Source organism: Sebastes umbrosus, chromosome 12, assembly GCF_015220745.1.
Source record: "Sebastes umbrosus isolate fSebUmb1 chromosome 12, fSebUmb1.pri, whole genome shotgun sequence".
Classification (NCBI taxonomy): domain Eukaryota; kingdom Metazoa; phylum Chordata; class Actinopteri; order Perciformes; family Sebastidae; genus Sebastes; species Sebastes umbrosus.
In genome coordinates, this window is record NC_051280.1 from 20,286,691 (window position 1) to 20,311,615 (window position 24,925).

Consider the following 24,925-nt stretch of genomic DNA (forward strand, 5'->3'; position numbering starts at 1 on the left):
TATGAAATTGTCTAATAAGCAATAAAATAACACACTGAGTGAGTATTTAGGGACTATCTTTGGTCTATTAAAGGAACATTGTGTAGGACTCTGGTGCCATCTAGTGTTGTGGTTGCAGATTGCAACCAACTGATTACCCCTCCACTCACTCCTCCCTTTGCAGTAACGTGAGGCGCCGATTGCAAAACTGTGGTAACGCCGTTGACCTCGCTCAGAGGCCACCCTTACCATAATAACACTACTTTAGGAGCAACGGATGTCAGACGGCACCACGTTTTTGCACTCTGCGACTCACGTTACCGCAGTTTCACAAGCGTGTCGGAGAACTACGGTAGGCTTCGGGTAATGTAAAAACGTGAAAGTCTCTCTCTAGAGTCAGTGTTTGGTTTGTCCGTTCTGGGCTACTGTAGAAACATGGCGAAGCAACATGGCGGAATCCGTGAAGAGGACCCGCTCCCTATGTGGATATGAAGGGCTCATTCTAAGCTAACAAAAACACAATGATTCTTCAGGTGATTATACACTAATGAAAACATAGTTATGAAAATTATATTCCATTTCTGCTAATAGATCCCCCAAAATGTGACACACTGTTTCTTTAATAATTTAATTCAGTTTCTGTCTACCTTCAAACATATTCATATTTCTTATTCATAATAATATGATTAATGGATTCTGTTCCCCAGCAACTTTATCTTGACAAAGCACTTTAAATATACAAAACCAAAAGCCAGGGTTACAAAGTGCTCAGCTGTTACAAAAGAGGTGATAAAAAGCATGAATGCATTTTTAAATCAAAGAAAAAATCATTGTAGATCCAGGATAAGTTAAAATGAATAATGACCTGTAAACTACATCATGTCATTTCCACATCACCCTAACCCTTGTACATAAAGTCATGTAAAATAACTTTTTGGACACTAGATGGCAGTAGAATCACTTCAAAGAAGAAGTGCTGTCAAATGAGGCCTCAGCAACACTTTTATAAAGTTTTGCTGTTTCAGGGCTATTTGTGAGTGAAAATGTTTCATCACGCAATATGATAATGTTCAGTACTGGATCACACAATGATGTGGACTTTTAGCTGCATCTCCGCACCCTTCTCTTAAAATATTTGCACATTATGAGCGGGCTTCAGGTCTTTGAAGTGTGATTTAATCTGCTAACAAATTACACTTTTATCACGGATGTGCTTCATCATTGGCCATCAGCTGTTGGCAAAGCTGTTGGCAACACCAACAAAAGCCGAACAAACGCACAAATGAGCGTTTTCTCCTGTCGCATGAATCCATCCCAAATGACAGTCCGGAGCCACGCTCGCAGCCACTATTACATCACCTCCACTGTTCTGCACCACTGTGCAGAGTGCTTTTCTATGAATAATACAGAGAGACTGGGGGAGAGAGAGAGAGAGGGACATGGACATGGGTTGCTAAATGACAGAGGGAGTGCATCTTGGAGTTGGAACATCACTGAATGGGAGTTATATGTGGAATACACGCCGTAAATAATCACATCAGACACTAATGCATGGATTCTGGTTTAGCTTTATTGAATGAATGAATGAAACACATTCCTACATAAATATATATATCAACTGTGTGTTTACACTACATGATACAAGAGATGCATGGCCGGTCCCAGACTGTCTGAAGGAAGACAAGGTTATAGACTTGTGTTTTCCCATGAGGGAGCGGGCTGTTTGGTATAGAAAGAAAATAACATATTGCACTCTGAGATCAGCAGACAGGTCTTCTATCATGGCATACGTGCACACACAGACACACACACAGAGGCAGGCAGGAAACCAGACAGTCTCTCATGAAGCTCAAACACAGATAATGAGACGTCCTCAATCAGAGAGGTGAAAAACAATCTTCTCTCTGCATTTGCAAATTGCTTTATATCCCAACGCTTTTGCAGCAACACCAGGAAGAATATTAGAATAAATATAGTGGGAAAACTAGATAATTTTACCGGTGCTATAATCTCTCCACCTCTTTTGCTGCCCCCTCGTCCTCCCTCTCTTTGTCACCCGCTCGTTCTCGCCGGCGCAGCTAACACAGAGTTAACCGAGCCCGGTGTATAATTAGACAAACAAAAAAGAGAGGGATGAAACATCTAAAGGAGAAGAGACTCCAAATGATTACACATTCACTCCGCTTCCTTCCCCCTTGCTGCACACATAACCACCAATTAGAGGAGAGGAGAGGAGGATGAGGACAAGCAAGAGCCGCCAGAAGTCTATTTGTGTCTCCCTCTCTCTCTCTCTCTCTCTTCCCCTGAAGACTATGCAGCGCCGGGGAGGGAGGAAGAAAATAGAAGTGAAAAACAAGTAGAATATAAATAAAGAAATCAGAGTGTTTCACATCCGGTCGGCTGATTGGCTGAGACGCGAGTCAGGCAGATCTGGGCCACAGTTGCACTCATTGTTCAGTGAGCTTTTCTACACAGTCCAACCCAGCGACAGCAATGAATGTTGATTGTGACCTTTGGTCTTTGGGTACAGTGGAAACAGAGTGTCACTTTTGTGCATGTGTGTGCGTGTCTTCGTTTCTAGATTCTGCATGCGCCCACTTGCCCTTTTGTTCATTTTTTTTGTGCTCATTCCGGCCGTCGTCGTCAGAGCAAAGCCTCGGGGCACAGTCAACGGTCGATGGTTTTTATGTGATCCATACCAAAACTCACCGACAGCGTTGAATGTTCGCCGAGGCAAGCAGGACTGTGAGCGTGAGCCGAGCTGACAAGACGAGGCAGGGCGTAGAGGAGGAGGGGAGGGATACAGAGAGGGGACAGGGACAGAGCCGAGGACGTCAGTCAAACCCCAGAGGTCAGGTCGCACAGCAGAGGGACGTAATGACGCAGGACAGCGGCAGAATGAGTCCACTGTCTGTCCACGGGGCAAAACATGCTTCTGGTTATGTTATACATGTTATCATGGTGTGTGTTTAAGCTGGAACATTAACTGCTTTATTGCGTCACCATCACCTCATTAATAGGAGGAACTTCTTTCACCTTCACTTCACAAATTGGCCATAACAGAATCTGAAACACAGATGAAGAGGAAGTTGTTAGCACTAATATTCGCACAGTATTTAGTATTTTAGCTGTAAAGGGTCAGTTCACTTTAAATTGCAGAAACACATTGTTCTCCATTTGCTCTCTTATTTGCTTTTGGCTCATTTTGGTTTCCTTTGTGCAGGTTTTCAGGTATCTGTCTCTGAGATTTCTGCTGTTGACCGAATATTAGGGCTGCAACTAACGATTATTAACATTGTCGATTATTTTCTTGATTAATCGATTAGTTGTTCTGTCTATAAAATGTCAGAAAATGTTGTGAAAAATGTTTCCCAAAGCCCAAGATGACGTCCTCAAATGTCTTGTTTTGTCCACAACTCAAAGATATTCAGTTTACTGTCATAGAGGAGAAAAGAAACCAGAAAATATTCACATCTAAGAAGCTGGAATCAGAACATTTGTGCTTTTTTTCCTTAAAAAATTACTCAAACCGATTCATCAATTATCAAAATAGTTGGTGATTAATCGATAAATCGTTGCAGCTCTACCCAATATAATAGAGTTGAATGGAACAGCAAAAGAAACAAAGTCCCAGCTACTCTAAATAGTCCAAAATACAGTTTTTTATACTGACTTTAAACATAATTCTTCAATGCAATGAGCTACACAGACTAAATTCCACCTTCATTGTTTTGGGGTGGTCAAATGGACAAATAAAACCAAAACTATTTGCATAGAGCACTATAGGATTAACTGAATTTTTTTTTTTTTTGTAATTTGAGTGAACTGACCCTTTAATCAGATAAGTTTCACCAAAAATATATAAAATAAATGTTTTACTTTTGTATTAAACCCCTCTCCCTTTCTGGTTTGACATTGCTCAGAACAATATAAGAGAAATATCTCGGAGCCTGCCACGGTTCTTATGGACATCTAGTCCGGAGAACAATGCTGCGATGTCCCACTGTGCAGCCAAGCCTTTCAGACCCCAGCCATCGCCCCGACCACAGGCTGAGAGCTCCCATTGTCAGGAGCAGGGCATATAGCTGGGGAACAACTACCGACACTGTCACCGCGCTCCTGCGCAGACCGGGGGGCTGACGTCAGGATGCTAAACGCTGATCTATGGTCATTCATCGCACCGTTTCATCGGCTTAGTGTGCTGATGTCATTGGGCCGGCCAGACCTGCATCCATTACTCTGCTGAGGGAGGCAGACGTCAGGCTAGCGTGATCACACACACCGGTTACAACCAGTGAGTAATGCATCACATTATGGCGACTATAATTCAGAAGGTCATAAAATAGACAGTTTGGTTTTTGTCCCGCTCTTTGAATTATCGCCTCTGCATTCTTTCACGGCATGCTTTCCTTTATGAATATGTAGAAACGTAATTTGGGTGATCATCGTAAAAGAAATATGCAGTCATATAATGTCCTATGATGTAGTAGAAAATGAACAGCCACTTAGTAAATAAGAAAACACTATAAACTATTTTTTAGACCCTTTTTTGTGGTGTCTGAACTGCAGCGAGAACTAGAAGTCTCTCTCTCTCTCTCTCTCTCTCTCGGGGTGGAGCAGCTCAGATAAGAGACTAAATTCATAAGCCGTCTTACATCTTCCCTGCTCTATCAGTCACACACACACCTCACCCCACAATGAGACCTAAAACGAAAAAATAGGCGGAGGGGTCGAGGCAGGAGATGAGGAAAAGGGGGGGCTTTGCCATGGCAACCCCAGTGTCAGCCAGCCATTTCTTCTTAATCCCCCCCCAGTTCAATGTCGCGCCCTCTGAGGGACCCCCGCTCTACAGCTGAATATTTCTTTTGTGTTGAGAGACTCAGTCTATATGTGTGTGTGTGTCTGAGGGCGGGAGGGATAACAGAGGGGGGAGGGATCGGGGTTAGAGGGGGGCAGATCATAGCTAACCCAGCTTAAATGGGGGGCCAAGCTGCAGGCCACAGAGTCTCAACATTACATCGGGGGTACAGACCAGAGATCAAATCACACACACACACACACACACACATTTAAACACTATATTGATGGAGCGAGATAATCTTTTGAAATGGCAGATAATTACATCATATGGCTAACAGCCGGGCCTTTTCCTCTCTCTCCGAGCCTATCGCCAACAAACTCATCAAGCACTTTTATCTTTTTTCCTGCAAACTTCTCGCTCTTGCCACTCTACATTACCGACAAAAGCGGTTTTTGGAGGAGTGGGTGGGGAGAGGCGTCAGCTGCTAGACAAAATTAAAAGGCCTCTATTTGTTCCCGACAATAAACGTCCCCCATCTTTCGGAGCTCCTCCACAGCTGCAGCCAGATAGGCTTTCATTTCTAACTGCGGACTAATAGAGAGCGATGTCTCCTTCCTTCACTGTAAGCCGATTTAGTGTGCGGGGTAAAAAAAAAAAAAAAAAAAATGGGGGAGCTTTATAGTTCTGTGATGTCTCTCCACTAAGACAGAGGACAAAGGAATGTGACACATGGAGGATATTCAGTAATAGAGAAATTTTATGAAGCTGTTTTAATGAGGATGTGCAGCATACCTGATGGAGATGATCTTCATGGAGTCTCAAGCAGAAAACCTACACATAAAAGACAAAAGCACATAAACACAAGACAGTTAGAGGCACAGAAATGTGTACAGAAACATGGATAAAAGCTTTTCTGGGAATCTATTATATAAATTCACAATTATTTTCACTAGAAAGTTTCCTAATCAGCAGACAATTAATGTCCAGTGCATCCTCCGGAAATCCCCAAAACGCCCCCCCCTCCCCACCCTCCCTCAAGGCTGAGCGATGGAAGCGGGTGAAGGAAGTGCCAGCGGTGTGTCTCTGGGGTGGTCCGATGTGGCCGTGGGCGAGACTTTAATGTAGCTGCGTGTCCACTCCAGTGTGTACTGTACATTCACCCGTAATGACTAACAGACCCGAAATCTGCCTGTAGGGGCCTCGCACGCCACTCCATGCCTACACATGCATATGCTCCACTTTAATGGCAGCCTTCAGACTTTATTTGAAGTGTGCTGTTATGTTTAAGAAAAAAAAAACTGAACTAGGATTTTTTTCAAAAGAGAGGAAAAACATGCAATGACTTAAAGGACCTACAGTGCCCTCTAATATCTGACCCTGGTGAGTTCATTATATTTAAAGTGGCCATTTAAATCTATTCAAACTATGTATAATTGCAGTTTGGCTGCTTTGTGGTGGTTCTTTTTCAAGCATATATAGATCTGGGCTTGCCAAACATCTGGCTGGGATATTATATGTGACATAAAGGCTGCAGGCTTTATTCTAAAAAAGTATATTGTCAAGCAAACTTGGCCAAAGAATCTAACTTAAATTGAAGGTCTGCGCAGCTTCTAGCAAATGTATTTTCTTCTCTTGTGTAGCAGGATTTGTACATTTAAACTGTCGATACCTGACTCAAGAACATCATGAAACAGTGAAAGTGCTCCGTGCCAATCTAGTCTATTAGAGAGCAAAGGGCACTTCGTAACACAAGGCGCAGAGTCTGTTCAACAAGTGCGAGGACATAAAGCAAAAACAAAACGCACAGAGTTAGTGCCTTGGGACTGATTGGCAGGGTGGGGTCGTTGGGCGACCCTTGACCTTTTTAACCCCTAGGAATGTTGTCGTGCTGGTGCGTGTATTGTTCCAGCCTCCCCGAGGAGCCCCAGCAGTGTATCAGATGAATGTGAACGCTGAATGTTCCTGAGGGTCCCCCCACCACCCAAAAAAAAAAAATCCCTCCCATTTCTTCCCCTAATCCTTTCTTTTCTCCTCCTCATCCTCAGACTTCAACAAACAAAAGGTATCAACAGGTCTAAGAGTGGGCTGTTGTTGTCGGTCTGAAGTGCACATGCGTGCAGAGAGGCCACTAACGTGGGTGCCGGGCTGACTCTCCTCGCCGACCTAAACGACCAACAAAGATGCAGTAAAAGGCGTTTAAGAAAAAAAAACCTTCTTCTTTGCCCTATCGCTCAAATAAACAGTTTTTATTGGTCCAGATCTAAGAGATGTGAGTATCTTCAGGCAGTCTGAGAGTCTGGCTCTGGAGGAAGTCCCCAGCAGTAGAAGGAGACGGACAGATGAGAGGGCCAGACAGACAATTACTGGCCAGGTATGTCCTTTATATCCACCTAGGGCTGGTCAGAGGAAATGGAGGAATTTATGATGTCATAAAAAAGAGCCAGAAGAGAGGTGCCTGAGAACAGGTTGTCTGTGGAGCAGGAGCCATAAAAGACTCCCGCGGCTTCCGCTCCCTCCCCCTGACCACCACCCGAGAAGATGATAACACTAGACTAGCATGTGTACAATTCAACTCATCCGTAAACACGCAATAATGTGGAAAAATATTAACAACTATCATACAAATATGTAATTGAATAATAATAATACAATGGAAAGTAACAAAATACTTTTACTCAAGTAGCACACATGAATTAGATTTTTTAAGTACTAGCACTTTCATTTCAATATTATCATCTTGTGGTACTTTATACTTGTCCTTGACAAATTTTCAGCACAAAAGATTAGAGTCTTTAAGATTTTTTCGGGGGGGGGGGGGAATTGCATGCAATAACACATGGTGCATGAGTTAAACTATCCAATAGTAAAGTTATCAAGTAATTACTCCTCAAGTATTCTAAACTGTAGTACTATTACACAAGGGTTTGATTACTATTGAAAGAAAATCCTAAACGGCGTGTCTAAAAATAATTACTTTTGGCCTAGCTGATGAAACTAAAATGCTCCAGAATCATTTATATCCTTAAACTGCTTTCTTTTATGCTTCTGTCCCTCAACTTTCAACTCTCTCTATACAGTTTAAACCACAGCAAAAAACAAACCTTAATACGGGAAACATCTTCAACAACAGAAGCACCATCTGTCGCCTCAAACTAAGCAGGTGGAAGGAAGAGAAAGCCTAAAACTGGTAGACATAAAGGATACCCCAATTCCTCTTTGCATGCACGCACGCACGCACGCACACACACACACACACACACACACACACACACACACATCTATACGTAAACACTTCTCTTCCTACTACAAAAAGATAGAGACACACTCTCAATCTTAGTGCTTGTTAAAAAAGGAAGAGAGAAGGTGGTTATTTGCTCTACAACCTCACTAAGGAGGGTTCCCATTGTAAAAAGGAGTGGCTGCACAGCCCCGTTTCCTTTCATCCCTCTCCTGGAGGCACGCTGCCTTTGTCTCACAGAGGACAGAACAAGCAGCCTCCCGGCCACGCTATGCTGGTCAAATACCTGGGAACTACCACCGGCCTGGTGGGAAAAACAACAAGAGGAGGAGGAGGAGGAAGAGGGACAGAAAAGAGAGGAGGTGTGAGTGTTAATCTGAGGTACAACGAGACTGACCGACTAAGAAAAAAAGAGCCTGTTAAATAAAACCTGTTATTAAATCTGAAAAGGAAGGAGGTGGAAGTTGAACTATGAACACCTGGTACCAAACTACACTTCAAAAAGATGTTGACACTGAAGAAAAAAAATGTTATGTATGAATAAGAAGCTTAAATCATGACCACCTGTTTTTACTTTTCTATCTTCCTTATTAAAAGGTAGCAACTGTATGTGTGCAATTAAGGAGGTTAAGGAAAGCGGGTCGAACGCTTTTTTTCCCTCCTTCCCAATTCTGCACGTTCATGCCAGCTCAGCAGAATGAAGGAAGTTCCTGTACACGAGGCACTGTATAGGGGTGAAGTGAGTTTAAGTCCTCCCCAAAACCCAACCGCAGCCGGCTGAATGTAAGGCTTTACGTTCCAGTCCACACGGACTGCCTCGGCAACCAGACCTCACTGTCACACCTCATAAAGCAGAGCTCAAGCAGCGGGGTTGTGTTTAAAGCCAGGGAGACAGATAAGGCAAAATAAGGACAAAATAAGGAGGAAAAATAAGAAAGCACCCATTCAAGAAACTGTAGAGAAAAGAGTGAAAAGCCCCTGACAAAAGCTCTTTAGCTGAAACTCTGATGGCACGTCTCCAATACGCTGAATACCAAAATATACTTTCGGGACAAATTGCAGCAGGAAACATGAGAAAGTAAAGGAGGGATTTTTAAGAGCATAATCCTCTCTTCTTATTTCTAGTTTTTTGCTTAGCTGTCGAGAGGGAAGCGAGGTCCCACAAGTTTATTTTCAAATAGTCCACAAAGAATGCCTGTCATTTCCTGGCGTTCCCCACTTCCATATGAAAGCCCCCGTTCCTTTAGGAACAATGGGAAAGATTCCAAAATGTCCATGGGGAGTTTTCTCGCACGGCGATACAATAGAGAGCGTGTTGTGACAGAATTGAGACAGGCTTGTTTCTCTCAGCTGTGACAGGATCGGGACTAATGCAGTGTTTTTGTCTTACGTCTACCATACTGCATGATTAAAGTGGCCACACAACAGCTGTAACGTCTCATAAATGAGCTGAGAGTGAAGTCTGAATCTGTCTTTGACAACTCACTGGAATAGGAAACATTTCAGTGCGAGCTTCTGGATAAAAGGAGCTCCTGAAGCATCCAACTGTTTGGACATAGGTGTCTGACTTTATGGCTAAAATCAAATTAGTTCAGAGAGCAGATGTTCTGAGTTTAACAGGTTTCAACAGGTTTCTGTGTGTGTATGTGTGTGTTCTAGTCTACAACATTACCTGCATCTACACACAGTCACACACAAGCCGTAAGAGTTTCTTAATGAACCAAAAGAACGCGTTTGGTCCTGAAGTGGAAAGAGTTCAAATGTCATGTGCTCCTGAATGTGCCAATAGACTTCTTGAAAGCCACCTGGCCTGACCCGAGCAGACCTGAGCCTTTGGCTAGACGAGAGGTCAGAGGTCATCCACTCAACTAGATAGGCAGTCTGTCGAGATGCCTGAGGCAGGGGTCAGGGGTCTCCACCACCTAACCTTTGCTTTCTCAAGAAAAGCACAAACACACACACATGTGGACACACAGGTTCCTGCTGCTATGAAATCACTCACCCCTTGACTTCATTTACCTGTAATGCATGAGTACAAAGCAAAGTGTATATGATCAAACAGCTGCTATAAGAGCCATAGAAAGAAAGGAAATAACACAGGCAGGCTTTACCTAACTCTAAATATAGTTCATTATCCACTGGGCATCTGTGCTTTTTATGTCTTCCAGATGACTCAGAAATAATGAATTAACAAGTTTGCATTATTGTATTTTAATGATTGAAAGGGGGGGGGGAGCATATTTTTTTCCTCCTCATTTGTGTCCAATGTTTGATGGCAGCAGGGAAAGATTTGAGTGTCTGCTGGGAGTCATGTGATGGTGGAAGAAGCGAGATGGGACTCCCTGATGCTTCCACTGACTAACAAATACAATTATTAAAACATTATGTTGTCAATTTGAATTTTCGAGAAGGAGATGATGTGGAGGAACAGCGATCTGCAGGTTGATGGCAGGTTGCATCTCGACACAATTTCAGGTTGCAGCTGATGAAGCTCATCACGTGTCATAATGAGATGCACAGCGATGATGATCATAGTTCCAACAGGAGATAAAATAAGCCAACATCCAACCACCACTCCGCCCGCCCGCATAACAGCGGCAGGAAGACAGTGGCTTTGCTCCAATCACCCTGATGACTCTCTGAGAGCAACTCCAAACTGAATTAAAGCCCTACAAGAGAGATATGCACCGGGACATTCGCTGCTCTTCGCTGTGAGGGAGCAGGATGCTGCTTTTTCTCTTCACCAGGGACAAAGTGAATTACATGTAACTCAGCCCTGAGAGGGACGGAAGTGAGGCCATCACAGCACATGAGCACCTATCTGATCCATTGTGCATTCTTTATTAACAGATTCTTTTTTTCACGCTGGATTATGAACAAGAAATTTAAGTACAAATTATCAGCATTTGTTTTTCACAATAAAAAGCCATGCATTTTTCATTAACGGCGCTGTGTACAATCCATAGCCAGTAAAAATGTAGTGCTGCACTAAGCGTCTAGACCTACTATATCCAAATGGCAGAAGAATTTATGGAGGCTGCCTCATTAACCTTAAGGCATATTAGTGCTTGGCACAGCAGCATCTAAAGTCTCCTGCTTTAAATTACCTGGAGAGTCCAAGCTGTGAGTGGCACATTAGACCCAAATAAGAGTATGTAACGTGATGAAGTGTGTTTATTTGGTCAGTGCATCCTCTCAGAGTGCCCACCCTGAAAATGGCAGTCTGGCTGTTTTTTTTTTTTTGCCATGTGCTGGAGGCCCAAATTCCGGGAGGAAGTCGGATGCGCACAGACAGTTTCCGAGAATTCAGGATGCGTAAAAGCAGCCACGCTTGTGGTCTGCTTTCTTGCACTATCCCCAAATTCCTGTCTTGCATTTTTTTTGGAAAACAAAAAACAGTCATGCATGCATTATTGTAGCACTGCTGCACGAAATATTATAATTGCACCAGCAGCCTATTCATTTTGTGGCTATATACGTTACGCACAGACATGCGTCACGGCTCGGCTCGGTGAGAGACAAGGTGGCGGCTGGGAATGATCGCTGTCTGCTTTCTGCTCTTCAGGTGTCTCGTTTGGATTCTTTTGGAGGCAGGAGGAGCCGCTTGTAATGTCGATACAATGACAGATGGTCCGCACAAAAGCCGGTGCGCATTGTTCAGCTGGAAAAATAATAGCCACCATTTATCAGTGTTCAGGCCCTTGTCTGGTGAGTGAAATGAATCAAAGTTATATTGTTTGGGAGGCTCCCACTATAGGGATTCCTCTGGTTCTGCACTGGCTGTTCAAACATACCCAAACTTTCCCACGAGCAGCGCGTTTAGTTTTGGATCTGTACACTGTGTACTATCGGTGCAGAAAAGTTGAAGCGCACACAGAGACCAGTCGGGGATCACGTTTTTTTTCCTCGAGTCACACGGGATGTATTATGAAATGAAATGAAAAGGCTTTTCCTTTTCTATCCGCTTGGCATGTTTCTTTCACATGCGCTCATTTTTTTGGAGACGCCTCATTATAGTAGAGCGCAGACGCATCACATCATGATCACAGTTTAAAACATCCATGTGCGTAATCAGCATCATTTTTCTTTTATATGAAAGATACATAATTTCCTTTCTAACTACAGCATCAGTTTGGATTTAACAAAACAAAGCATTCCAGAATCAGAATCCTGATTCTAATTCTGATTCTGGAATTCTGATTCTAGAATGCATTCCTATTTTTTTTTTTTTTTAGATTTACGCATTTTACATGATGGCATACTTACAACATTTTTTCCAGCAGGGATTCACGCGTCCTGTCGACTGATGTCTTCCAAGTGTGCCACAGCAGCGCGTATTTTTCACTCTCATCACTTCCGTCGATGACCAACAACTCTCCACCGACCGACTGACTGAGCGCCTCCTCTCTCTGATCCACACATTACGTCTGTTTGAGAGGCAGGAGGAGGAGGAGAAGGAGGAGGAGGAGGAAGGGCATCCGGTGTACTGGGATCACCGGGAGGATTGGGATTGGCTCAGAGGAGATAGCTTGATAAAAATGCGCGTCTGTCATTGGACGGATTGGAGGAGGTGGGTGGGGGTGTCGTGTATTATTCAGGAGGAACCGGGTGGAGGGAGTGGAAGAGGAGGATACTCGAGGGCAAAGCGGCATATGCAGACAATGCCCTGTCTCAGAAAATTCACATTTCATTGGTGGACTTATCCACCACAGTTTATGGCTTCCAATAATCTCCTCCTGGACTAACAGGAACACTCATGTTAACCAGAGAGTGTCTGCTAGTGTTTATAATGACCTCAGAGTGCTTGATATAGGCTGTAATAATAACCCCATAATGGCAATATCATATAGGGGAAAAAAAGAGGAGATTTACACCTTTTTTTTTCTACGTTTGTCCTATTTTAAGATTAAAAATTAAATATGCTGGACTCACCAGATGGAAGGGAACAACTATAAATAAATCAAACAACCATTATTTTGCAGCATCAAACCTCAAGAAAGTGCGTGTGTGTGCGTGTGACTTTCTCTATGTGTCTGTGTAAGAGTGAGTGTGTGTGTGTGTGTGTGTGTGTGTGTGTTTCTGCTGTATGTAGGCTACGAGACAGCTGGAACTGCAGAATTTTTCCACACAGGAGTAGGGGAGGAAATGGTGCATGGATAATTCTCTCTTCAGATCCTCTGGTACTCGCTCTCCGAGAGTACTCAGCTGAATCAATACTGCTCAAAGCTTTCTCATGTTCCCACTCTCACATCAGTGCTACTGTTGTGGGAGTCCGGGGCGAGTCCGTTTTAAGGCGTTTTCCTTCATCGAGATGATTATTCGAATAAAAAAAAAAAACCCGCCACCACTCCTTCTGTGGAGGGATAATTACAAATGCTAAATCACCCTTGACCTGCAGGCCTCTTGCACACACACACACACACAGATGCACATCCATAATACAGTCTGTGTGAGCTGTTAACCTGCATACTGAGCCGGTGTGTGAGCAGACAGAGAAATCCTAATAACCACAGCGGGGGCTCTTCTCTGACCAGTAGCCATGGTGATTGAACACATTTCTCCACACAGCAAGAGAGGCGGTCTGTCTGTGCCGCACCACACAGGCCTTTATTAGGCCCAGACCCTTTGGACTGGAAGGAAGGAAGCACCAAGTGGAGGGTCACACCCATTTCATTGTGACTCTACAATTTTACGACAGTCAAGAGGCCGTCCGCCACAAATTAGCTCTCTTCGGCTCTTGTCTCCGCTTAAACCGATAAAATAGCACGCTCAAATCTCAACAAAGAGGCACATCATCTGATTATTGTGTGGATCTGAAGGCTAATTTGCATAACTGGTGGGAAAGATGCTCTCAGAAGTATAGCACCTAGATTTACTCAGTATTCAGTCTAATTTCAAACATCCAAACGGGAGCAACAGCCTTGGCTTGATTTCCTTTAAGCTTCTAATCTCTCTTTCCTCTTAATTTAGCTGCAGCTTCAATCACAGCTCTTTCACAAATCTAACCGTGTGGGAGTTTATGTGTGTGACTGCTATCATGTGAAAACCTTATAATTCCATATTCGATGAAATTCATATTTTCATTTTAGCTGAAGGGTGTCTGTGGGCTTAAAGATTTTGGCACCACTTTCTGATAAGGCAACCTTTATAACAGATCTATAAGTTGTAACTTTTATTTCAGTTATAAGCTATCAATAAGAAGAACTACTTTATTCTTCAATGGGTCACTTACCTCCTTGAATATGACGGTTCATTTATTAACCACTCATCACTCATAAAACCTTATAGAAATTCAGGAAAAATCATGACCCTTTACGTTAAAACTCCAGACATGGACTATTAGAAAGTGAATAACCACAAGCATTTATTAATGGATTACTAACAGTTATAATTATTACCAAGAAGAAAGGATAAACACAAGTCAAAGGGAATTTTCACAACCTGGCAATACAAAAGTTGTTCTCATTGCGGCTTATAACTGATCTATAACCTAACTACCTCTAACAACCGAAGCAAGACTATGTAACTGTTGAAAGATTAAATAACACAGGCCTATTATTTTTCTTTAAAATGAAACATTGAATTCATTCCTCACCCTTCCTTAATTCAGTACACTAGAAGCTTTTGTTGGCTAATGTTAGCAAACTTTAGATCTTGCTGTGTAAGTGACATTACTGAGTCAGCTTTGTGACTCCTCTCTACTTGTGCTGCTGTAAACATGATATTTTAGCATGTCGCAGATAAACATTTCAAGAGTTTTACCACAAAAGTCATACAAGAATAAAGTGCACCGCATCATGTTTGAGTTTTCCCGCTTTTATTGCCATTTCACTCGCTCCCAGTGATGATATCTTTGGAGCAATAAAGTCCCTTCCACACATGCACTCCAACCCTGAACTTATCAATCGGATGTATCTGACTGAGCCCATGTGTGAATAGAGCCGGTCATTGTCCAGAGAATTCACAGCGAGCGAGTGGGCGTGTTGATGACGTTTCCATGCGACTGATGGAAAACCGGGAGAATACAAACATCTGAGGTTGAAGAAGAGGGGTCATTTACACAAAGACAGCGCCGAAAATGTCTAACTGGAGAGACAACGAGTTTCAGGGACTTCTGTCGTTAAGGGCCGACTCCGAAATTGTCAGACAAATTAAAGGAACGGCAAGAGACTCTGTTGTTTACGACCAACTTACGAACAGGCTACGTGACTGCGCCGTTTTTGCGTCATGTCCTGTCTTCTGCATGCTCTACCCCTCGCCTGCACTAAAAGCATCCTTATCCTGAGGGAGCATTTCTACTCTGCAATGCAAGTACAACCCTATACGCGCTCGCTACTGCTAAACACTCGCTTGTCAAGTTGACTTTTGAGACTTTGGAGGCTGGGAGGGAATAGACAATAGTTGATGTCTCGCTTCCTTTGATTGCACTAACCACACCAGCATGCCGCCTGTCGTAAAAACACCTCACGTTCAAGTTCAATACTTGCAAACAGATACGTTCAGTTCACCGTTCACCTAAAACATGAGCAAGTTCGTTGAACACGTGTTCATGCACAACACTGCATGTGTGAAAGGGCAAAGTTCATATGAGAAAATAGTCAAGAGTAGGCTACCACCATCTTGTTATTTGCTGCCAATTGTCAAATCTTCTCAAAATCAATCTAAGAAACTCCAAAATGTGTTTTCGTCAATCTGTAAATATGACTGTCTGCTTAGCTAAAAAAAACGTTGATATTTCTTGCATAAGGCAGCCTTGTCAGTGTAAGCTAGACTGATGTGCGTATTTACTCTTATGTCCATATACAGTATATATGTGTGATCCAGACACAAGTCAGCCCTGGACTCGACACAAATGGAAAGTGTCCGATGTGCTACTGTTGATTACCATGACAACGTATTAAGCTGAGGCTTAAAACCATGGCGGTCCCATACTGTGCCTAGTGAGAGTGACATCTCCAACTGCTTCAGTAATGAGCTGTCTAACATGCTGTCATCCGCTACAGATGGAGCACATACTGTACAGCAGCTAGGCCACTCAACATTTCTGACAATTATCCAGTCAGACATTTTAAAGGAATATTTTGACATTGTAGGGAAAATGTTTGTTCCAAGGGGCTACCTCCAGGGTCTGAAAAGTGAAGCCAATGATGAAGTGCTATAAACTTGCATTCTTTCCAATAACCAGCCGGGGGCTACTCCACTGGTTGCAAAAAGAAGTCTGATTGTATAGAAGTCTATGAGAACATGACCCTACTTCTCACTTGAGAAGCATTCATTTTGTAAGTTATGATCCCATTTAGAGTCAAATAGACCATAAAGCAGGGTATGCTTTAGGGCGTGGCTACCTTGTGATTGACAGGTCGCTACCACGGCGTTGTCCGGTCTGGGAGTTGTCCATGTGTCCAACTTTAACCCTTTCACGGTGCATTTTCAGTCATGAAAGTTAGTTTTTACATTTTGGTCGCCTAAAAATGTCTTATTCAGCGTTCGGTTGCACTTGGCTCCACCCTCTCGTGTCACTTCTGGTTGCAAAAAACCAAGATGGCGACGGCCAAAATGACAAACTCGAGGCTTCAGAACGGCAGTCCACAAACTAATGGATGATATCACGTTGACTACGTCCACTTCTTATATACAGGCTATAATTTATTCCCTCTCTTGCTGAGACTTAGATCAGAAGATTGATACGATTCTTAGGTTTGTATGGTAAATATGAAGCCAAAACCAGAAGTCAGTTAGCTTTGCTTAGCACAAAGACTGGTGGTAAAACTTTGCTACATTTGGACAGAGCTAGCCACCCTGCTTGCAGCCTTCATGCTATGTTAAGCTAACCGGCTGCTGGCTGTAGAATCACATTAACAATCTACTCATCTAACTCCCAGCAAGAAAGCGAATAAACAAATCAAAATAAAGTTTCAGCAGATATACCTAAAATATGAGATACATTTATCTACAAGCTAAAGTAATGTGCACACATGCCCACCATACAGGGCTGTAGTGCTTTGGGTAATTAGGGAATAAAGATATCAAGTGTTTTCTGACGGAGAACAAGGGATGTTAACGATAGTGATCACCACCAATCGCTTTTTTTTTCTTTGCCTCCAAATGTAAGTAGCTATAAAAACTGGATTATCATTAGACACACACAGGTTTTGTTTACTTGATGGGTCAGAAAATCTTCATATAGCTGTTGTCTGGTAACCGTTCTCACACAGCTAATTGCCAACCCACAGTGTGAGCGCCTTATCTACCATCATCAACAGTATGGCGCGGTCCCCGGCAACCCCGGACCACCTCCGCCAACCCCGCGTACAACTCTGCCATCATGGATGCCTCCTGTCGGGTTTCATTCTTGCTCGGTGCCAGGAGCAAATTCTCCGTCTCAATTAATCACTGAGTTTCTAATGGAATGCTTCCCTTCAGGATGAGGCCCATCACAGAGGGGGCTGCAGTCAGTGCTGTCGCTGAAGCTGCTCTGATTGCCTGAATACACTCCCAGCTTTGGAGTCACTGCAGATGTCTGCTAATTGTGGTGATTATGGTGAGCGGAGGGGGGTAGGAATATGTAATGAATTTCCCATTGCTTTCATGCCTCACATCCTTTGGTTGTGTGCATCTGCTGTACAAGCGGAGCATCCGCAGGGTTTGGAGACGGACAAAAGTGACATGGGGGATTGGGCACAGGCTTTTGGACGGGCAGCTATTCTAACGGCAAGTGCAGCCAGATTGGGTCCATTTATTCTTTTAGTTCGGTTAATTTCTGATACAATGCTGGTTTTAATTCCTCTCCTCGCCTCTCCTCTTCTGCTCGATGCTCTTGTTCTTTCACTTCTTAACCCCTCGTCTTTACAAATCTACGAACGGGGTGACTTTAAAAACCTTTAGCAACCCTTCTCACTGACCAAAATGTGATCCAATTTAAACTTAACAAGTCAAATGAAGAAAAAGAGATGGAATATAATATTAATAAGTATGTTTTCTTTAGTGTATACTCACCTGAAAATAAGAATCATTGTGTTTTCGTTACCTTAGAATGAGCCGTTTATATCTACATAGTGAGCGAGTCCTCTCTACAGAGCCGGCAACCAACTACAGTAGCCCAGAACGGACAAACCAAACACTGGTTCTAGGTACGGCCATTCACATTTTCATGTCAGCCACCGTAGTTCTCCTACATGTTTTGCACACGGGAGAGGTTTCAGTTGGTTGCAATCTGCAACCTTTCTGCTAGATGCCACCAGATCCTTCACATTGTACCTTTAAAGGCTTTACAATTATACCACTCTATCCTCAGTCCATTGATTAACAGAGGGAAATAGCTAGCCTGACTCTGTCCAAAGGTAACAAAAAAAACTACCAGCACCTCTAAAGTTCACTAATTAATACGTTATATCTTGAGCTAAAAGTGTAAAAATGACTGGTTGTGGTTTTTCGGGAGGTTATGTCTCGGACTACAGATCCAGGCTAGCAGTTTTCCCCTGTTTCCAGTCTTTATGAGAGTTGTATCAATCTTTTCATCTAACTCTGAGTAAGAAAGCAAATAAACGTATTTTCAAAAATGTCCAATGGAAAAAATGACACTCCAAAAATAAGTAAAAAAACAATAAAGTTGTTTTTGCCAAAATGAGTCAGAAATATCTGCCAATGGAATAAGTGAAATGCGCTTGGATTTCTTGAAATAAGATGTACTATTTGTGTCTTTCAAAATAAAAAGAGATCTTGAAATTAGCTGGGGAAATTATCTTGTGTCATAATAAGTCTGTAGCTAATGCTCTAAAGTACATTTTTCACTTAACAAGATATTCAAGATACATTGTCTAAAACAAGTCCCCCTATCTCACTGAAATAGTTGATTGTGTCTTATATTAAGTGTTATGAGATATTTTGACTAGTAAATAGACAAATATACTTGGTAAGATTTTGCATTTTTGCAGTATTATAAGTAAATATTTAACATAATGCCCCCATAAGGCAGAATGTGAAATTAAGACATCAGGAAAGATGTTGAGCAACTTCCAGGTGCCACTAAACATTTAATGCAGTTGCATCCTGTTCAAACTCCAAAGGCAGAAATAAACAAAATGTTAAATCCGTTACACAGTCCTCATGTCAGAAACACTGAGTCATTTTAATATTTTTACTGGAGAAATAAAAACTGGTGGTTGTGCATATTTAAGAGCCGTATGTAAATTGCTTGTGCGGCTTAACAACCTATTAAACCGAGAGGATTATACACACAACCTGAATTTCTGCACATTCTTCTCTTTACGGTTATCATGCCACTCTTGGACATGTTACTCTGGACGTTGAACCGGAACAAATCATATTCATACATTTAGCATATTAATGAAGTTAAATATCAGACGTTCCCTCTCCTCTATTGCAAACGCAAACATGCCTGATTTATTGTGGATGTGCTTTTGCAAGGCAAGAGTTAGCTAATTCCTTTAGGGCGAGTGCCCTTCCTGTCACACTGATCAAAGACTTTCTCTTGATATGAGCATAAACTGCTCCATGCCCCATCACCGTCAATGTCTGTGCATGCGTGTGAGCTTGTGTGCGCGTTTGTGCGAGTGTACGTTTATGTGTGTGTGAGTTGGGGGTGTTGTGTGTGTGTGTGTGTGTGCGTATCCATCCCCCCATCACCAGAGGCTGTATTATGCATTGTTGTTGGCATGGCCTACATGCTCACCCAAGCATGGTCCAGTGTGGTACAGTACACACGTCTTCCCATCCCCACCGCACTCCCCTGTCGTGTCCGCGGGCCCGCTTCATTTACCTTTGCTCCTGAATTAATGCTAGTTAACTGTCACATTAGCTCAGATCTGTTGGCCCGCTTTGTCAACAACATAAACTAGCCTCAGTGTGTGATAGCCGGGGTTATTTTTACTTTGATACACAGCACACGCATGGACTGAGTTTGCCTCAATGTATGTAGGGTACCTAAAGCTGCAACCATCCATATAGAACATAATCGGAACAAAAATGCACTGTGGCGTGCAACTTTAAAGCTACATCAGGCTTTGTATTTTCTCAACTAAATTGCAGAGAATGCAGGAAAATGCTAAACTTCTCTGCCGTCGTGGCTGTGTGTGCAGGTGTTTCATTCAGCGGTTCAATAGGGGCCAAACCGTGGGCGTGGACGCTCGATTGAATGAGTGCATTGCCTTGTATCTGTGTGTGTCTTCACATGTACATGTGTGTGGAGCATATATTTGCCTGCCAGAAGCGAGTGTGTTAAATTCTCTTAGCATGTGTGACGAATCAAGTGGCTGGGAAAAAGAGCAGCGCGTTTCATGGCCTCTCTCGGCCTCTCACACACTGAATTCTAAAGGGGCTATCGATCTGTCAAGGTCTCAATTCCAATTTTGCTCTGCGCCTATATCTCACTATCTTATCTATATGGCTTTGTATCCCCCTTTCTGCATCTTCCACTGTGTCCGTCTTTGTATCTTCTTCTTTATTTCTTGCCCACGTTTTGAATAGATATCACGCAGAATGTGGGATGCAGCAAGCGTGTGAGACAGATAAAAAAGAGAGAGCATCCCCCCACTCATACGTCTTTCATCCTAATCCGTAGTCTCTGTCCAAGAAAGGGCCTCCTTTTCACTTGTCTGCCCTAAAGCCTCTTATATGTGACCCCTCTGTGTCTCCCTCGGGGCTCTCTCCCACGGCCAGAAACCACACACACAAACACGCAGACACACACATCTGTGCATTTTTAGTTTATGGTAATAAACCACGTGAAGTTGCATGTGTTTGTGTTGAAAAAACTTAATATTTCAACTAAAAAGGTCAGAATGCATTTGCTCAAAACTCCATTGCTGTCCAAAGTCATGATTTTGCCGAACTGACAGAGCCTCTTACTATATGTGTTTGCCTCAAGGTGAAGGCAAATTTACCGCCAGGCTGACTAACACAGCTGCTGGGAGTGCGTGTTTCTCGTTAAAAGAACTGACCTCAATAAAGATGGACGTTTGGCAGTCCGTTATGTAACCAACTGAGGATGATCCTGAGGCCGTGTGAATGTGTGTGTTGTTTTTTTTGCGCGAGTGCTTTCATGTTAGGGGCAGATTATGTGTGCATCTGCTTGCATGTGTGTATGTGTTAGGGGGGGGTACAGCGGGGCATATGTGGTGTGCGAGTGTTTATATGAAATTGTATGTGTATATCACAGCTAGTTAGGGACTGTACGAAAATTACCCGGGTGGGGAAGGGTCTGATTTTTTCATTTTTTGAAAAATAAGTATTTTCTTTGCACCCTTTTCTTAACTTAAACAACTGCAACTCCCTGCTTCCCAATGCCTAAAAAACAATACTGAACAGTATTGGATCTGTACAACTTGTTTCTCCCAATTAAAACCCTAATGTCTTTATAACATAGCCAATGTACAGATTAGTAGTGAAATTGGAAATTGACAAATTTATGGCAGAATTTTGAATATTCCTACCACTCTCTATTTTTGGGTGGCAGCTGTGAGGGTCATGTCGGACTGAGAGCTATAATGTTTTTTATCCTCTCCCGGATTTCAGATAAAAAAGAAAAATGTTTATTAGATCGGATGCTGTTGTAAGTTATGGGTAAGGTAAGGGATGGGTTCTGAAAGGTAAAATCCCTAGATTCGTTAAGCTCCATGGCCAACGAATCCCTCATCAAATCTTTTGTCCTTGATCTCTCTTAGATGGTGCCTTTTGCCTCTTTTTGACACATTTGTGATATATACACAAACATGTGTTATCTCAGCAACACAGTTGTTAACAATACTGACTGGCTGAACATTAAACGTGTGGATACACTTCACCAAAGTCAACGATACAACCGCTAAATGCAATATCTGCCAGAAGGCACTCACAACAACAGGGGAGCCAACAAATCCCGAACTAAAATATTTATCTACTGTCCATCATGTTAAAGTAAGAGCTTGTTGCATTTTTGATAACCTGAATGACATGTGCCGGTGTTACATGGTGTTCTGTGACCCATCAGATCCTGTGAACTGTGGCAGGGCAGCAACCATTTCACCCTCAGTGCTAAGTGCATCGTGCGCGAAGAAAAAATGGTGATATATTTAGTTGATATTTGCTGAATGATAAAGTAGAATTCTTATTATTTCCACTGTGTTGTTTTTACTTTTGCTTCTATGGCTTCTGCAACACAGCCCCCCTCCCCTAACACACACACACAAGTGAGGAGCAAACGCTGTTTTCCCTCGCAGCAAAAGGAGAGATGAGTCAGGACAGGGTTAGTGAATGTCACAGAGCAGTGACAAAATATGTGGTGAAAGCTCCTCACCCGTTCGGCATGGTAGAATCTCTGCGGTTTAGGTCTGATACTGAGTGAAATAAAAATTGAGATGTATTCATTCCCTACCTAAAAATATTTGATAAGGGATTCAAATGGATTTGAATTTGATAAGCGGATTCAGAACTGGATTCAGTTTTGATAAAATGCTATCGAACCCCATCCTTGGTCATATAATCCATACAGTCCCAAACATAGACTGTATATAAGAAATGGACGTAGTCACCGTGACGTCTCCTATGGTTTGTAGACTGCAGTTTTGAAGCCTCGAGTTCAGCATTTTGGCCATCACCATCTTGGTTTTTTGCTCCCAGAAGTGACACAAGAGGGTGGAGCTAAGTACAACCGAACAATGAAAAAAAAACATTTTTAGATGACCAAAATGTGACATTTAACTTTCATGAACTGTAAACACACTGTGAAAAGGGTTAAAGTTGTAAGACGAAAACACGGACAACTCCCAGACCGGACAACGCCGTGGTAGCGTCCTGTCAATCACAAGATAGCCACGCCCTAAAGCATACCCTGCTTTATGGTCTATTTGACTCTAAATGGGACCATAATTTACTAAATGAACATCATGCTGTATTGAAGAAGACTTGAAACTAGCGATTGAGACCATAAACTCATGTTTACAATGTTTACTGAGGTAATAAATCAAGTGAGAAGTAGGGCCATTTTCTCATAGACTTCTATACAATCAGACTTCTTTTTGCAACCAGAGTAGTCGCCCCCTGCTGGCTGTTAATAAGAATGCAGGTTTAAGAAACTTCTGCTTGGGCTTCACTTTTCAGAAACAGAGGTTGCCCCCTGGTCCCAAACCCTAATAACTGTACATCTTGATATAGTTATATAAAAATGCCACACTGCTCCTCAGACAAGTCAAACTACTGTCCTTTTAGCCAAAAGAAACCCCTCCCCCTTTTCTAACCCCCCTTGTCCCCTAATGATTGTCATACACTCCCTTAGTTGGTATGCTGCTGACTATAGTTGGGGTTATGCTTAAAACAACAGAGCTATGGTCTCGGTGGCATGTGCTATATAGCTCAACTGAATGCGTTATTCTGTAAAGATGCATACATACATACCGATGCCACAATATACATAGAAACCACACTTCCTACAGAGTTACTGTAATCCCTCAGAAGTGGTCATAAACATCTGACACGGCACTCAGCACTAAGAACAGAGAGGCTCTCTGTCTGCACCGTATTGAGGGTTTTGATGCTGGCTTGCACTCTGCCTGGCGTGACCCCACCCCTGGTAAATACAGGGTTGGAGGTTTCCTCCATGGATAAAAATACACTTGCCTCTAAGCAGAGAAGGGGGGGAGAAAAATTCTTCTCTCTCCTGCGCCCATTGTGCACGAGGAGCTAAAGACTTCATCACTCATCATAAGTGTTGGGTTTTTTTTGGGGGGGGGGGACGACAGATGTGCAATGTTGTGAGAAATCTGAGTACAGAAAAGTTGTGTCACAAAGTATGTGTTATAAAAGTGAGCAACAATTCTGGTCAATGTTTGCATAGTGTGTGTGTGTGTTGAGGACGGTGTAACTTATTTGGTAATTTGGAGAACTATGTTTTGCCTTCTTCCTGTTTTTGTGTTTTGTCCTTCATGAGCTCCCTTACTTCACAACCTGTGACATCATCATTGTGCTGCATGAAAGTGGCCCAATTCTAATCCGGTCCCTACACCCTCCTACTCCGTGGTGGAGTGCACTCTGTTTGTAGTCAGACTCACAGCTCAATGAAGCACCCTTCTTTAAGGTGGAGGGGATCAATACAGCAGCCACTTTGGGACGAACATCCCTCTCTCCTGCAAGGAAATAAATATCAGAATCAGAAATACTTTATTGAAATTATAAAATGTATGGAAATTGAGTTTTGCATGTTTTGCTCCCACTCTAGAATATAAATATAAATATATAAAAATAGAGTAATCATAAGAAAATATAAATAAGAAATATATATAACGACAGTGCAAATAATACTGCTGAAAAATAAGATATTTGCAAATAATATAAATGCATGCATTTATAAAAATAAGAATATTAGTTTAAATATTCTGTATAAATACATGCAGTGTTAATGCCAGTGTAAACGAGATTATTAAACCTGTGATCACTGATTATTGATTGGGAACATACAGTATGTAAATTGATTGTAATGTACGATGTGGTATTATGTGATTTTATGTAAGATGTGCTATTCTGTTTTTTTTTTTAAATTTATTTTCTTTTTCTTAAAAGCCTAACCAGGGACAAGGTCTGCAAATTAGCTATGGCTAGAAGTCCTCTATACCTTGCATTGGTTGCACTTTAATTAAGTGTAACAATGCCTATGTATTGTCCCTGTCAAATAAACAAATAAATAAATAAAATTGCACAGCTGAATTATTGCACTAAATTATTCCACTTTTAAATCAGTATTGCACAGTTGAAGATATAATAAATGATGGGGCTATAGCTCCTGATAGGGGTGAAACAAAAATAAAAAATATGTTATAAATATATGTATTAATATATAAAAATAGAGAAATCACAAGAAAATATAAATAAGAAATATATATAACGACAGAGCAAATAATACTGCTGAAAAATAAGAT

The 24,925-nt window shown here is 42.2% G+C and overlaps 4 long non-coding RNA genes across 4 annotated transcripts; 2 read left to right on the plus strand and 2 right to left on the minus strand.

The window, feature by feature from the left end:
* Positions 1-1,529: 1,529 nt before the first annotated feature.
* Positions 1,530-12,422, minus strand: LOC119499080. The gene is made up of 3 exons (XR_005209247.1): positions 12,285-12,422; positions 5,573-5,611; positions 1,530-3,045 (listed from the first exon to the last, which is right to left on the minus strand). It is a non-coding gene; the product is annotated as an uncharacterized LOC119499080 (long non-coding RNA).
* Positions 4,158-7,591, plus strand: LOC119499082. The gene is made up of 2 exons (XR_005209249.1): positions 4,158-4,273; positions 6,843-7,591. It is a non-coding gene; the product is annotated as an uncharacterized LOC119499082 (long non-coding RNA).
* LOC119499079 lies at positions 11,175-12,247 on the minus strand. The gene is made up of 2 exons (XR_005209246.1): positions 11,813-12,247; positions 11,175-11,679 (listed from the first exon to the last, which is right to left on the minus strand). It is a non-coding gene; the product is annotated as an uncharacterized LOC119499079 (long non-coding RNA).
* LOC119499081 lies at positions 11,594-13,398 on the plus strand. Its single transcript, XR_005209248.1, has 2 exons — positions 11,594-11,726; positions 12,299-13,398. It is a non-coding gene; the product is annotated as an uncharacterized LOC119499081 (long non-coding RNA).
* Positions 13,399-24,925: the final 11,527 nt, after the last annotated feature.